This window comes from Dysidea avara, chromosome 8 (genome assembly GCF_963678975.1).
Source record: "Dysidea avara chromosome 8, odDysAvar1.4, whole genome shotgun sequence".
Taxonomy (NCBI): Eukaryota; Metazoa; Porifera; class Demospongiae; order Dictyoceratida; family Dysideidae; genus Dysidea; species Dysidea avara.
The window spans coordinates 22,632,029-22,648,020 of NC_089279.1; the positions used below are offsets into that span (position 1 = coordinate 22,632,029).

The window sequence follows — 15,992 nt, forward strand, 5'->3', positions numbered from 1 at the left end:
AAAGCTGCCTCAGTGGGTAGAGAACTATAGCACTTGGCCATGTTTTTGGCCATTTCTAAACATGTCTTGTTTCCCTGAGTGGGTAGTGTCAGACTATCGTCCGCTAAAATGCCACCAAGAACACCTCTTATCAACCTAGTTTCTTCACTAACAGGTTCGCTGAGCTGCCCCAACATTTCCTTCAGCCATACAGAACGTGGCCGCACCGCCTGGTTAAAACAATAATCTGAAGGTCGGCGAGCGCTTAGCGGGTACGAAGTGATAGTGTTAATGTGGCGGTTTCTAATCCCGGGTAAGGCTATAGTATCTATGCACTGACGTAAGCACAGTAGCACACAATCCTCCCATATAAGACTGTCAGGCTTCACACTCTGTAAGTTGTTTATGACATGGATACCATTTGGGAGGGTTGTTGATGATATGTGGTTAGACCACAAAATATTTTTAAATGGTAGGGTTGTAATAAACACCCCACCCAACCTTTTTTTGCGTGTGAAAAGCAGCCATGATATCAGCGCTACCATTTATATTCCGCTTATCTTCCGCTTATAATGGACAAACAAAGCACTCACTGTGATGGCTAGAAAGAAGAATAAACTGGATGCGCGCTTAAACGGCTTCTCGTAGCGAAGACGGGCAGCTCACTAGAGACCCTATTATGGCGATCTGGTAAGGTAAAAGAGTGCTGCACAACTTCAATCTGCCATCTATTAACGTTATAAAGACTATAGTAGAACAATACGCAAGGGGGTGTCACGTCAGCTCACGCTGTAGGTAGATCTGCGACCGCGGTCAAAGTCTTGACCGGGGAAAATTTCACCTTGACCCTTGACTTGCAGCGTTTATCGTCTTTGTCCTGTGACTTGAGCGTTTCTTGTCAAACTTTTGACCTGCACTTATTTCTCGATTTTCCTATACGCACCTGCGCTTGTAACCTAGTATAATATTTTCTTAGTGCGTGCTACCAGCGGCTGGGAGAGAAAGATCATTATAATTACGGCGAAATGCCTGTTGGAGCTTTAAAACATCTTCTTAGAGATCCTTACTTCTTGTGAGTTACGTATAATCCCGTAAACTTGATAATAGCTACGTATAGTTTTCGATTGTGGGTTTCGAACCTTCCATATCGTCTTGACCCTTGACCCACTGTAAGAGCTATGTAGTGGCCTTGACCGTTGAATTAGAGTTTGACCGCGGTCGCAGATCGACCTACAGCAAGAGCCTGAGTGACACCCCCTTGATACGCATCCCTGAGCACACAAGATTCCGTAATTTTGTTCTTCTACGGCTTCTTCCGTATACGGAACAGCAGGCAATGGTGAAGAACTTGGAAATTTATCGAGGTGGAGGCCGGTTAGCGATCTGTGGAGTACGGGTTAATTAATGGGTCATGAACATGCGGAAGGACTCAGTGAGTAAGGCTGTGTAGTTTTTAGCTATCACGAAAAAATGGAAGCCTTGGACTGTACACGAGTGAAACAAAATAAATAATATGAACAATTTGTGTAAAATTCGCAATTTTTGAATGTTTCTAAATTTCGTCTAGACCATTTTTACTGCTATATCATCATTTGTCTGAGTTCAGTGTTTGATAATAAGCCATATGAGTATTGTTTTGTGCTCGAGTCTGCTTTCTAAGGCTGGTTTTAGGTGACTGCTCTATTAGGATTTTCAAAAATTCCACTGTGATCCCTATTATGAACCCACTATCGTGGTTCATGATAACTATGTATTTATATGATATATTATAGCATTCTGGCATGTCATGTCAAAGTAAAAATACCTGTGGCAGTAGTACTAATTGTGTATTTGTACATTCACTATAACTATCAATTACTGTGTCAAAATTTTATTCTGTTTTCAGCAGTATGTTCTACTCTTTACAAATGAAGTACAGCTGAAAAGTGCCACTACAATCAATCCACTTACTCTCAAATATATGTAAGAGGTGCAATACGTCCATTATAAGTGCGATATCTCAAATATAAATGGTGCGATACAAAATTATGGATACTTTATCCCATTATAAGTTCTGCAGAGGTTGCTAGTTATGAAACAGCGTGCAAAGGAAAGAGGGAAATCATTTTGTTAAATCTTGACATGCATACAGTTTGTGTGATTGAAATAGAACATAAAACAAGCCATGCAGCACAAGAAGCCATTGATGTTTGGACCTCAGCAAAATTAAAAAATGAAGGAATCAAATGCAATCCTGTAGTGTTTGGTAGAAAGATATCAGTTAGTCTGGTACACTAAACCACGATGTGTACAGTGCCCTTCCATATTAAGTTGCTTGCTGTTAATATCCTTGTATATAGGTACAGTATGTATGTAAGGTGCAACAGCAGTCTGTGTTCCACTATTGGGGCGGAATGTGTACTGCAAACCCTAAGGTTTTGCAGTACACATTCCTTAGCCATGTATGCACTGCACTGACTAGTGGATTGAGGATTTTACATTGATTTTTAAAAGCACAAAGCTAGAAGTTTTACTGGGATATGCTAAAAAGCCATTGTAACAAGTGGCTATATCTAGCAAATATGTATAATATTGAGAGTTGACATGTAGCTATGAATTTTGTAATGTATTGTGGGTTTTGGTATGTAGCTACATTCACTCACAATGTCTGCGTACATATTATGTGAAAATTCCCTGCAAAATCTCTAACGTGCATGTTATTTCCTACCAATACAACTGGAAGACGAAACACAAATAAAATCTGCGCTATACATAATTCCTCCCATGTTTGGTAATAAGCTGATCGTTCACCAGAGTAGTATATATTCATTGCTGGATATGCACAAGCAAGTGCAAGGAGAGTAATTCTGTTGTGTTAGTGTACTATAGCTATATTCCTGGACCAAGAATAATTAATGTTGGTCATTTCATTCTATGTGAATCACTACAGGATATTTGTATGCACTTATTAGTAACATGGGATTACGTTAGTTGACTAAAACACGTTGAGAACAATTTTTGATGTATACTGTCCAATGGTTTCGTTGCACAGTGACAGAAACAAGGTAATGTTGGCCTATAGCCAAATGTAGTCTTACATCCCATACAGTTTTTGGGGTAATAAACCATCTGGTCATTGTTGTACATTCTGTGACCACTGCCCATGCAAATGTTGGCAGACCCACTGTGCACTATATGATGACAAATATTCTTCCCATTCTAAATGCAACAAACTATATAGTTAACAGTCTGTTTGTACAAAGTTTGAAAATGCTATGGGAATACTTGATTTCCCTACACAGAGCTCTCAAAAGTGCTGGCAAAGGAAGGTGTTTATGGTTTGTTAAATAGCTGTACTGTCAACAATGACTAATACATTACCAAGCTGATCACACAAGATGGCTGACAAGATTAGTACATTATTTTTTAGCACACAACAATACGGTAATGTAATATTCCAAGTCAAAGGATCTGCAACTAGAAAAAAATCCTATACAAGATATCAAACGTTATATCTAGCAAGATACCAAACATGGCAATGATATATCAAAAGCAAAATATTCAGAAAAGTTGGACCACAAGACGTTCAGTATTTGGAAATTCTTCAGAAGGTAAAATTTCACACCTCAAATCTCTAGGTGTGTACAAGAGTCACAAGGACACAGGGCATAGCACACACGATGCTGCATATATGGAAGTATGTATACAAGAAATATACAAGATTTCAGATCAGAATTTCAACAACATTTCAAAGCTGTGTGAAATTTCAAAGAAGTTGCAGACCATTCATTCCAGGTGTTCACAGAAGTATTATGCATGGCACTCCCATCTGGCATGCAAAAACTAAGCAAAATATTAGATAGCTAATTCTCTTGTTCAGACATTATGGTTTAGGACAACCACTGTTGAGCTTGGTGATGTATTTCATGATAAACCGAGTCACCCAGAGAGGGGGGCAACTGGGGCAGGTCTCAGCTTGTTTGAGGTGTGTACTGTTGGGCCTGTATTGCTTCTGGGCAGTCCTGATGGCAAACCTTTATCTGCATTAAGGTAGCCACAATGATCAGGATGAAAATTCTTAAAATACTGTATGAATACTGTATAGCTATACCTGTAGTAAACTTCTTTGTGATGCATTTATCATTCTTAGTGGTAGTCTCTGCTCTGTATATAAGCTCTGTGCAAGCGACTTCCAAGTGGTTGCTACACTGATAAGTAAAGCATACAGGACATCCAACTTGAGGACATCTGACACTCGGAGATACTGTACGACACACTACATTATATATCACACTATCCCTCGGCTTACGATGAAGTTAGATATATGGTCAGGAAACAGACGCAAAGATGTTTAAGCAGTCATCAAATTAGACCAGGTTAAACGTTCCATCCAAAAAGTTCTATTTAATTATCACCATATCACTCACGTGAGGATGTCATAACTAGGCAACGGTACTTTGAGGCAGCTGCTTCTGTTAACAACCGTTGAAGTAAAAGTTTGTGTAACTACCTACGCAAAGAGCGAGGCTGCTAAAAGTCTGGTTGCTTCATGGCCGGTGGTGGTGAAAGACGGTCGGAGCTACGCCGGCATCGACTAATGAATACCAGCTGGGGTTTGTTCACTGTTTTCTGTAATTGTTTAACTGTTACCTTTGTAGGCAACTACGGACTTTATTTGTCGTCCATGTGCTGATGGTTCGTTTGTGCTAGTGCCTACTATGCCAAAGCCGATTATATGCCTAAGTCGAGTAGCCATTCACATTTGCTGGACTCCGCCGGCTCGGCGTGATGGATGACAGGTTGGTAACATTGTGCTACTTGCTTTAGCTTATAGTTTTCATGTAGACAAGGTGGCAGAGAAGCAGCAGTGACAGGATAGAGTGATGGTACGTACAAAAGTCTCTCTGAGGCCGAGTTCATCAATGGTCTTACTCTATCCTTTGTAGTTGCAGTGACATCGACATAGCATGCAGTGATAGACTGATACAAGTATGTACTGCTACAGAATTGATGGTCAGACTACCAAACATGGTAAAAATTGTAAAATATAATAATGTGTAATGTATTCTCAACTTGAATTCACAGTCGGAACACTATAACTGATTTGGTGCAGTTATATAGACATTATTGAGGTATGTCCATATGTATGTACTGTACAATATATAAAATACTTATTGACGGAATTATACGTTGCTGCTGAAGGATGTTTATTACTGACAACTGTGGTAAGAACATTCTTTATTGGTTTCAGTATCATACTACCCTATAGACTTGCAACATTGGTTACAGAAATAGGAGAAACTGATGGTTGCAGTTCCCATGGTTACCGTTCATCTTCACATTATTGATTTCTGCTGGATTAACAAGACTCGAAACCCTGGAACAATAATTGTAATTGATGATATTTCAAAATGTACATTTCTAATTGTACAGTATTTAAATGGATACAGATCATACCACAATAACGGTGTGCGATACATAAATTAGGTAAAATGGTCAGTAATACACACAGAGAATGGTGTGCTCAGTGTGAGGAGGAATATCATACACACTTTGGTGTGATATGCAGCCAACTGTTTTAACAGTGTGGCCAATGACTACATAACCACTGTAGTTCTACCCCCATGCACTTAGATAAATGGAGTCAACTTGCTACACTCATCACTAAACACAATTTGATGATGCCATTATTAGACGTGAGTTAAAAATTTATTAGCATTAATAACATACCTGTTTCACTGCCCATACAAAAGTCTCAATAGTAGCAGTGAAATTTATGCCGTATTTCACTGGTAGCAGTGAAAAAGTTGTAATTGCAATTTCATTGGCTAGAATTTATGTTAACAATGTAGCGCCAATTAGTGTTGACGCTTGTTTAGTACATAGTGACAAATTGCGTACATAGCAACGCTAATGCACAGCATGCGTATATGCAGCGAGTATCAAGACACACGGTAGTGTGTCGTGCGGCCCAAGAATCCGGCGCGCAACACCGTGAGTATGTTTACAGGAAGAAAGTAAATGCGATTTTCACACCTTTGTAGCTCCGTAATTCCTTATCCGATTGAAACCAAAGTTGCTACAGAAGTGCCGGCTAGGTAGGGGAGTCCACACTCCAAATTTGAAGAAAATCGCTCCAGCCATTTCCGAGATACGAGCGGCCAAAGTTTGGTTTTTTTCCCTTCATTTTCTTCTTCTATTTCTTCTTCTTTTCGCGCACTTTGCAAAATTCGCCATAAAACACGAATGCATGCTTCAATCGGGCTGAAATTTGGCACACGTAAAGAGCTCATTAAGGCGAATCTCAGTACCAAGTTAGGAAGGAATCCGATGAACATTCACGGAGTTATGACCGATTATTTGCGTAAAATTAGGTCGAAGGTCTGTCACGCCCACAGGGTAAACCGCTTGAAGGAATGAGCTGAAAATTGTTATGTAGATGGAGTAACTATCGTAGGAGTGCCTTTTTGTGGTTTGAAAGGAATCCAGCTTAAGGCCATCGAGATATGACACAAAACCCAACCTGTGTCAAAATTACGCGATCGATTTTTATGAATAAAAAACTAAGTTTTCACGCCTACCAGGCAAACCGCTTAGAGCAGTGAGCTGAAAATCGGTGTGTAGCTGGAATAATTATCATAGAAAGTCCTTGTAGTAGTACAGAAGAATCGGATTACAAACCACTGAGTTATGATTCCAAAGCCAACTACGTGTAGCATATGCGAGATCGAGATACTATAATAGAACAGTCACCCTAATAGAGCATTCAGCTACGTTTATAATTTACTCCATTATAGAATTATATTACATTGCAAGTTATTCTGTAGGGACTTCAGCTACAAACAAGTCACCCTGTAGTCAGATCAGCTAGAAGAAGGTACCTAATAGAGAGTTCAGCTACAAAGAAACCATCATGTAGGGAGTTCAGCTGCAAACAAATCACCCTGTAGAGAATTCAGCTACAAACAAATTGCCCTGCAGAGAGATCAGCTAGAAGAAGTTACCTTGTAGAGAGTTCAGTTGCAAAGAAACCATCGTGTAGAGGGTTCAGCTGCAAACAAATCTCCCACTAGAAAGTTCCACTATGAACAGATCTGAGATCACCCTGTAGAGAGTTCGGTTAGAAACAAGTCATCTTGTAGAGACATCAACTAGAAGAAGTCACCCTGTAGAGAGTTCAGCTAGAAGAATTACATTGTAGAGAGTTCAGCTACAAAGAAACTACCATGTAGAGAGTTCAGCTGCAAACAAATCACCTTGTAGAGAGATCAGCTACAAACAAATCACCCTGTAGAGAGGTCAGCTAGAAACTAGACACATTGTCAATGTAAGGAGTTCAGCTACAAGCAAATCACCCTGTAGAGAGTTTAGCTAAAACAAATCAACCTGCAGAGAGATCAGCTACAAACAAATCACCTTATAGAGAGTTCAGCTACAAACAAATTACCCTGTAGAGAGATCAGCCACACACAAATCAACTTGTAGAAGATAAGCTACAAACAAATTACCCTGTAGAGAGATCAGCTAGAAACAAATCACCCTGAAGAGAGGTCAGCTACAAAAAACCACATTGTAGAGAGACCAACTACAGACAAAACACTTTGCAGAGAGTTCAGCTACAAACAAATCAACCTTTAGAGCGATCAGCAATAAACAAATCAACTTGTAGAGAGATCAGCTAGAAACAATTCAACCTTCAGAGAGATCAGCTACAAACAAATCAGCTTGTAGAGAGATCAGTTACACACAAATCAACTTGTAGAGAGATATTATTAAGCTAGAAACAAATCACCCTGTAGAGAGTTCAGCTACAAAAAATCACCCTGTAGAGACATCAACTAGAAACTAGACACAATGCAAGGAGTTCAGCTACAAGCAAATCACCCTGTAGAGAGTTCAGCTAAAACAAATCAACCTGCAGAGAGAACGGCTACAAACAAATCACCTTATAGACAGTTCAGCTACAAACAAATTACCCTGTAGAGAGATCGGCTACAATAAATCAACCTGCAAAGAGATCAGCTACACACAAATCAACCTGTAGAGAGATCAGCTACAAACAAATCACCCTGTAGAGAGATCAGCTAGAAACTAGACACAATGCAAGGAGTTCAGCTACAAGCAAATCACCCTTTAGTGAGTTCAGCTACAAACAAATCAACCTGCAGTGAGATCACCTACAAAAACGCACCTTGTACAGAGTTCAGTTACAAACAAATTACCCTTTAGAGAGATCAGCTTGAAGAATTCACCTTGTACAGAGTTCAGCAACAAAGAAACCACCATGTAGAGAGTTCAGCTGCAAACAAATCACCCTGTAGAAACTTCAGTTACAAACAAATCACCCAGTAGAAAGATCAGCTAGAAGAAGTTACCTTGTTTAGAGTTCAGCTACAAAGAAACCATCATGTAGAGAGTTCAGCTACAAAGAAATTATCCCGTAGAGAGTTCAGCTAGAAGAAGTCACCTTGTAAAGAGTTCAGCTACAAAGAAACCATCATGTAGAGAGTTTAGCTGCAAAAAATCACCTGTAGAGAGTTCAGCTAGAAACAAATCACCCTGTAGAGAGATCAGCTAGAAGAGGTCACCTTGTAGAGAGTTCAGCTACAAAGAAACCACCACAGCTGCAAATAAATCACTTGTAGAGAGTTCAGCTACAAACAAATCCCCCTGTAGAGGGATCAGCTAGAAGAAGTCATCTTGTAGAGAGTTCAGCTACAAAGAAACCATCAAGCAGAGAGTTCAGCTACAAACAAATCACCCGGAAGAGAGATCAGCTAGAAGAAGTTACCTTGTAGATAGTTCAGCTACAAAGAAACCGCCAATTAGGGAGTTCAGCCTCTAACAAACCACCCTGTAGAGAATTCAACTACAACAAATCACCTTATAGAGAAGAAGTTACCTTGTAGAGTGTTCAGCTACAAAGAAACCATCATGTAGAGAGTTCAGCTACAAAGAAACCACCATGTAGAGAGTTTAGCTGCAAACAAATCACCTGTAGAGAGTTCAGCTAGAAACAAATCACCCCGTAGAGAGATCAGCTGGAAGAAGTAACCTTGTAGAGAGTTCAGCTACAATAAAACCATCATGGAGAGAGTTCAGCTGCAAAAAAATCACCCTGTAGAGATTTCAACTACAAAATAATCACCCTTTAGAGAGTTCAGCTAGATGAAGTCATCTTATAGAGAGTTCAGTTACAAAGAAACCACCATTTAGAGAGTTTAACTACAAACAAATCACCTGTAGAGAGTTCAGCTAGAAACAAATCATCCTGTAGAGAGACCAGCTAGAAGAGGTCACCTTGTAGAGAGTTCAGCTACAAAGAAACCATCCTGTAGATAGTTCAGCTACATTTCAAGTCACCCAGTAGAGAGATCAGCTGCAAAAAAGTATCCTGTGGGAAATAATTTGCATGTAATAAATATATGTATCTAATTTGTATAATTACTAATAAAATCAAAAATAATTGAAGTATTAATTAAGTTCTTTTCTTCTTCCTGTGGTGAAGAAAAAAAACACATGGGTTACAAAAGCCCCAAAGCCAGCCATAGGCCGGCTTTGCAGTATACAAGAAGTGATATCTAATCAAAAACAGCCAAACTGTAAAAAAAGGTGCGGCCCCCATAACGGCCATTGTGAAAAAAGATGTGAAATCCAAGGTGGCGGCAAAGAAATGGCTGTGATTTTTATTTTTTATTTATTATTGAGTTATTTTTACTTACTTGACTTTAGAATGTACAGTCTGAGGCCCAGCCTTTCTAATCGGCATAAATCAGTATGTGTATAGCTACACTACAAAGGAAACAAGTATGGTGACAAGCTGAATCAACTCAGTCTAAGCAGAATCTAAAGGAATTTTGTGCAGTGTGGCAGGAGCAAACATTCAGATACCCCAAGGAGGCTATATTGTGTGAACATCAATGATTCATTAACAGAGTAGTGGACTATTGTCAGATATCTCAGCCTGAGTACTGAGTTGAATTCTGGATGGGGTCTATTTTACAGAATGGAATGCTTTCTGAATCAAATTGCAGCTTGGCTAGCTGCTATCATTGCTGAAATTGCATTTTATCAGTGGAACCTCCAGGAAAATGGAATAGGATAATTATAAAACATTAATTAAGTGATTGTTCTACTACCTGATAAATTAAGCATGTCTCTTCAATTCATTTATTGCATGACCAAGGCAAGTTATGTTACTACAATATAGTAGCCGATTGGATGTCAGTTGTTTCTGCTTATCTTGACAAGATAAATAGTTTAGAAGACCACTCAATTTCTTCAGTTTCAGAGGATTATATCCAGAGAAATTAAATAGAAAGTTACTAGTGACATGAAAAGGCTAGGTAATCATGACTTTATTCAGTCTAATAAACAGAATATATGGTTGATTGAGTGAGGTATCACTTTCAGAATGTTCAGACGACCAGTGATGAGATGCATGGATTCATCGAATTTTTGTTGTGGTTGGAGACATTAAATATCCAAAAGCAAACTGACTGTATAATATTAATTCACTTTCTTTATATTTTCCAATTTTGAGCTTGTATACAAATAATTGAATTTTCCTTGTCAATAGAAATCCTAGAATAAGATGGGAGAGAAACTTATCTTTGTTTACCTATACTGTACCAAGAGTTCATAATATTTGTATGGGGGAGAGTGTCTAACTCTCAGTATGGCCTGTACAAACACCCTGCATAAAGTTCACCTTTCATCAAATCAACATCTTTACTGGGGATAGAAAACTGTTGATTAGTGTTTCTGAAGAAGGTAAAACCTTTGTTCTGAAATAAGGTTGAGGTGTTACTTTAAGCAGGGTGTTTGGTGAATGCATTCAAGTTAGACACTCTCCACCTTATTATGAACTCTTGGTACAACTTCAAAGGAAAATGAAGAAAACATACAGATGAATCAATAAAATCACTACAGTAAGGTGAATTACAGACTAGTGAGAACTTTGTTAATTAATGACAGTGGTTGGAGATTAAGTGTGGTAGCTTCTTGTTCTTGAATATGTTGCAAAGTGGAAGTACAAATCAAAATGGGATATCAATTTCATTATGAAAAATTTGTATACATAAATAATCTAGCATTACTATTTCATTTGTCCTCCACTTAAACATGCTACAACAGTACTAGTGTCAGTACATTGGCAGTGAGTCTACCTTGAAATCTCAACTCTAGAGTAGATCCAACACAGGACAGCCCGCACTGTAACAAATACATGTGATCCCATTGTAATTTCATGGACCAGCTGGACTGGGAATCACTTGAAAATAGACGAACAAATTTAACCTGTTTTGTTTGAAGTGAAGCATGTGAAATGTTACACTTAAGAAATCCTAGGATTCTTAGGTGGTATGTAATTAATGTGAGTGTTCCATTTCAGGTCTGACTAGATACATTGAAATTACACACACATCCTGGTCCAAATCACGTTTGCCTGGTGGCTACGGGCGTGGTTTCACATGCGGCTTATAATAGAGATTTGGCTGATCTAGGAGTTTTGGCATTTAGCCTGATTCAAGGCTAGCAGTCAGACACATCCTTGAAATGTGCAACAGATAAAATCAGCTCACTATTGAATACAGCATTAGTCCACTGCACCAGCTGTTAATATATAAATAACTCCATGCATACACTTCAGTGATGTTTGCAGAATATACCTTCCTTGCGGTCTGCCAAAATATTTGCTCCTCACACACTGCACAAAATTCTTCAAGTTATCTTATGTTTAATCACCCACTGGAGATGCCACTGCTAACTTATAAGGGAAGTTTCAGCAATGGTAAGTTGCAAGCTTCAATTTGAGAAAGCGTTCTGTTCCGTGGTTTAGTCCATCATTCCGTTCCGTTCCGTTGGGTTCCGTTCGGTAGAATAGACCCCACCAAATTTATCCCCATTTCCAATACAATATTTATCCCAAATTTCACTGCTACTCATGCTATTACTAGTACTAACATTATTGCAGCAACTATTTCTTGGCTGCCATCTTGGATTTCACAACTTTTTTCACCCAGGCTTTTAAAGGCCACACCTCGGGCCACACCATTTTTTTGGCACAGCTTGGGTGTTTTTGTGTGGACTTACATATCATCAGAGAGTTCACCATTACACTGCAACATCAGTGGACTGAAAAGATTGAAGACTCAAGTCTTTATCAGGGGTGGATCCGGGGGGGGGGCTTTGGGGGCTGAAGCCCCCCCCTTCACTTTTAGGCTTTACTTGATCAATATGCTGAGTATTATAATGAAATTTTGTCTTAGCATAATTATATGATCACTAATAATACAAGTACTCATAAAACCACCTTATAAACATCTTTCCAAGGTATTATCAGTGGATTTATGCTAAAATTTATGCAACAAGGACCCAGATCAATATTGGAGGTGTACAAGGTCGAGATACTCTAATAGAGCAGTCACCTAACTACTCTAATAGAACATTCACTGGAGGCATATAGTTGGTTCTGTTATGGAATTTTCCAAATTTTTCTGTACCTATACATACAATGAAGTGCATTGGTCTGTTTAAAGGGCTTCATTCATCTACTTGTGTATTTAATATGTATGGCAATACTTAAGTACACAATTTCCATTGAAAATGCTCTCAGATTCAATCTTGTATTGTTCAAATTTCAAAGTTTTCCACTTTCAACATTATTATTCTAACATGCACCTATTCAGTGTTCTACAATTGTGAGAGGGGTGCATCATGTACTTGGTTGTCTGTACCTACCCAAACTTTTCCATTAACAAAATGCTTCAAAGAGCCATACCTATAATCTAAAGGCAGTATATAAAATATCTACAGGCAGAAAATATTATGAATTTTATGCGGAAATTTCTCCAAATTGCAGTATTTTAGCATCTATTTTTCAAAAATTTCCTGGGGGGGCATGCCCCCAGACCAACCTAGTTCCAGCATGCCTTGCATGCTGGGAAGTGTGCTTTGCACACCTCTACCCAAGAGATTAGTACCTTGAGTTAGCCCCCCCCCCCCCCCCTTTTATAAATCCTAGATCTGCCCCTGTTTATAGTACCATTTGAATGTTATACTGCTGAATCAGTAAATCTAAATCTATACAAGTTAACATTTTGTATTCTACACACCCTACAAGTCACCTTTGTACATAATTATGCTCCTTCTACAGACCCCCATCAATGATCCAAGTCCACTCAATCAAGTTAACAATTATACCATCACAACTCTGTATGAAAAAGAATCCCCTCAAACCTCAAATTCAGTATTGCATAAGACTTTAGCACACCCAATAGTAGTCCGGTAGATTTAAGGTTGGACCCAGAAAAAATTCAAAGAAAGCTGATTTTGGTATCATTAGAAAGCAAATTTTTCATAGAATAACATATCCAAAATCCTCTAAAATCCACCCTGGGAAAACATTTTTATGGCCAATTTAGTATTGAGGCATATGTGACTGGATTCAGGAAAGTGGATCTTCCACACATATCCAATTTACCAACTTTGACAACTCATAACCTCAGAATGGAAAATGGTATTGACTTAAAATTTGATCAGTAGTGAGCACCAGCATCACTTATTAGGTGGAGAAATTTTCAGGTTGATATTCACCTTGTACACTAAGTTGTGGTTTCTTTATTAAATTCATTTGGTAGACCTATTTTTGCAAATCTGGTCATTTGTGGTTAACAAAAATGCATATGATCCTTAAAATATTTTCTCATAAGAAATTTATTGCAATCAATATTAGCTGTATGAAATAAGGATAAGACTAGTTATAGAAATAAAAAAGGTGCCTATCATGTAAGTTCTGAACAAATATATTTGTCCCGATTATTGTAAACAGTTTCTTCAGCACTTCTGCAACTCTCTCCCCTGCAACTGCCACATGCTGCAACATACTTTAATCCATGATTACACTGAGAGCATAATGTTGCTATATACCACATGGATTTGCAGTAGAAAGCTGCATTCATATTGTACAAATTTAAGTTAAGACTTCTGGTGCTAGTCCCATGTCTGTTATCATCAGTTGCATACAGCCTCGATCCTTCTAGTTTCTAGCTCCATTATGGTAATGGATCAAGTTAGTCATTAAGTTCCTTCTAATGAATAACTTGTAGATGCACATACAAGTTGTGAAAGTGTATTGTTCTTGCAATCATTTGCACATCATTTTCTTTTTGATTAGGCCAACTTTACCCTATTCAAATGTCGCAGATGTTGTATCACAGCCACTCCATGCCAGCATGCGAAAAGAGAAGATGTAATTATGATGTTACAATAGGACCTATGTGCCCAATAATGTCATCAATTTTCCAATGCTCAAATGTTTCCCAACCTCTGAAAGAAAAGATATACTTGCTATGTTCTGGTGCATCGTGCAGGAGGACAAGAACATCAGTGTCATCAGCTACAACACACTTTACTTCCTTCAATTGCAAATTGAAGTGCACATTGAACAATCAGTGTGTCAGTTTCCGAATTACTCTGATGCACAACCTGGCCATCATCTCTCAGATATTGGACAATCAATTGATGTTTGCTCTTTTCATTTGCAAGAAAACTTCCTGGCTTTTGTATGCTTCCATAGATTCACTTGACTGAATATCTACACCTGCACATACGTACCATAACATACCTGGGGATGCTGCCAGCCCTACACACTGATTGCACACGTGGAGATTCTGACATACTGATGGTCCAATGCACACTTCAATTTTGTAATTGAAGGAAGTAGAGTGAATGTTGTAGATGCTGACAACAATGAAGTTCTTGTGCTACTGCCTACTGGTGCATGCTGGAAGCAGAATATGACAAGTACGTATCTCTTTTCATTCAGAGGTTGTAAAACATTTGAAGATCTGGAAAAATAATGACATTATTGGGCACATATGTAGGTCCTCTTTTCACATGCCTGGGTGGCTGTGATACAATATCCGCAACATTTGAATAGGTAAAGTCGGCCTAATCAGCAATCAAATGGTGTGCAAACAATTGAAAAGTTAATGATAGATTATATAATGCAACAATTGCGCATGTTGAAAAAGTTGGAGTTTGATGGAAATCAGTCTGATTTATTGAGGAGTCTCAGGTATACAAAACAAAGTACATGGAAATGGTGGCATCAGAAAGTTATTACACATGCGAGCTGTGAAAGTGTGCTAACCCTTGCAGTTGGATGGAGTTTTCAGGATCAATGGTTTTAGCTGATGCCAGAAGTTATTCATTGGAGGGAACTTGATATGGGGCTGGAAACTAGAAGGACTAAGGCTGCAACTGATGATGATAGACATGGGACCAGTCCCATAGATCATATAATTAATTTTGTACAATATAAATTCCAGCTTTCCACTGCAAATCCATGTGGTAGTAATGTTATGCTCTTGTTGCAAACATGGATTATTAGTGTGTTGCAAAATGTGGAGGAGAGAGTTGCAGAAGTGCTAAGGAAACTGTTTCTTGTGAAAAAATAATTTAAGGATAGCACATTTTTGTTGGTCAAAAATGACCAGATTTGCAAAAATGGGTCTGCAAATACATCCGATTGAGAAACTACAACTTAGTGTTCAAGTTGAATATCAATCCGCAATTTTCTCCACCTAATAAGTAATGCTGGTGCTCACTACTGATCCAATTTCAAGTCAATATCATTTTCCAATTTGAAGTTATGAGTTGTCAAAGTTGGTAAATTGGATATGCGTGGAAGATCCACTTTCCTGAATCCAGTCATATATGCCTCAATACTAAATTGGCCATAAAAAATTTTCCCCTAGATGGATTTTAGAGGATTTTGGATATGTTATTCTATGAAAAATTTGCTTTCTAATGATACCAAATTCAGCTTTCTTCAAATTTTTTCCGGGTTCACCCCTTTTTTCAGTTATATCTACCAGACTATAGTGTCTAAAGCATCTAGCTAGTTCATAAAGAGTTTATAATAATTGCATGCCTTTAAGCAGCTAAAGAAACTGCTTAGTTCAGCTCACCCTATAGAATATGCCAGCACTGTGTGGGACATATTAAACATTTTACACTATTGCAATTGC

At 38.4% G+C, this 15,992-nt stretch overlaps 1 long non-coding RNA gene across 2 annotated transcripts in view; it reads left to right on the top strand.

Moving 5' to 3' along the window:
• LOC136263378 (uncharacterized) overlaps window positions 1–5,407 on the top strand; it is a 28,582-nt gene extending 23,175 nt beyond the window's left edge. Inside the window, exons 1-6 of one of the 2 annotated variants that reach the window (XR_010704606.1) lie at window positions 3,583–4,571; window positions 4,617–4,757; window positions 4,804–4,844; window positions 4,905–4,989; window positions 5,044–5,183; window positions 5,228–5,407. This is a non-coding gene — a long non-coding RNA (uncharacterized lncRNA). Of the gene's footprint in view, window positions 1–3,582; window positions 4,572–4,616; window positions 4,758–4,803; window positions 4,845–4,904; window positions 4,990–5,043; window positions 5,184–5,227 lie in introns of those variants that run through there. The other variant, XR_010704607.1, reaches the window with a different exon arrangement.
• The last annotated feature ends 10,585 nt before the right edge of the window (window positions 5,408–15,992 follow it).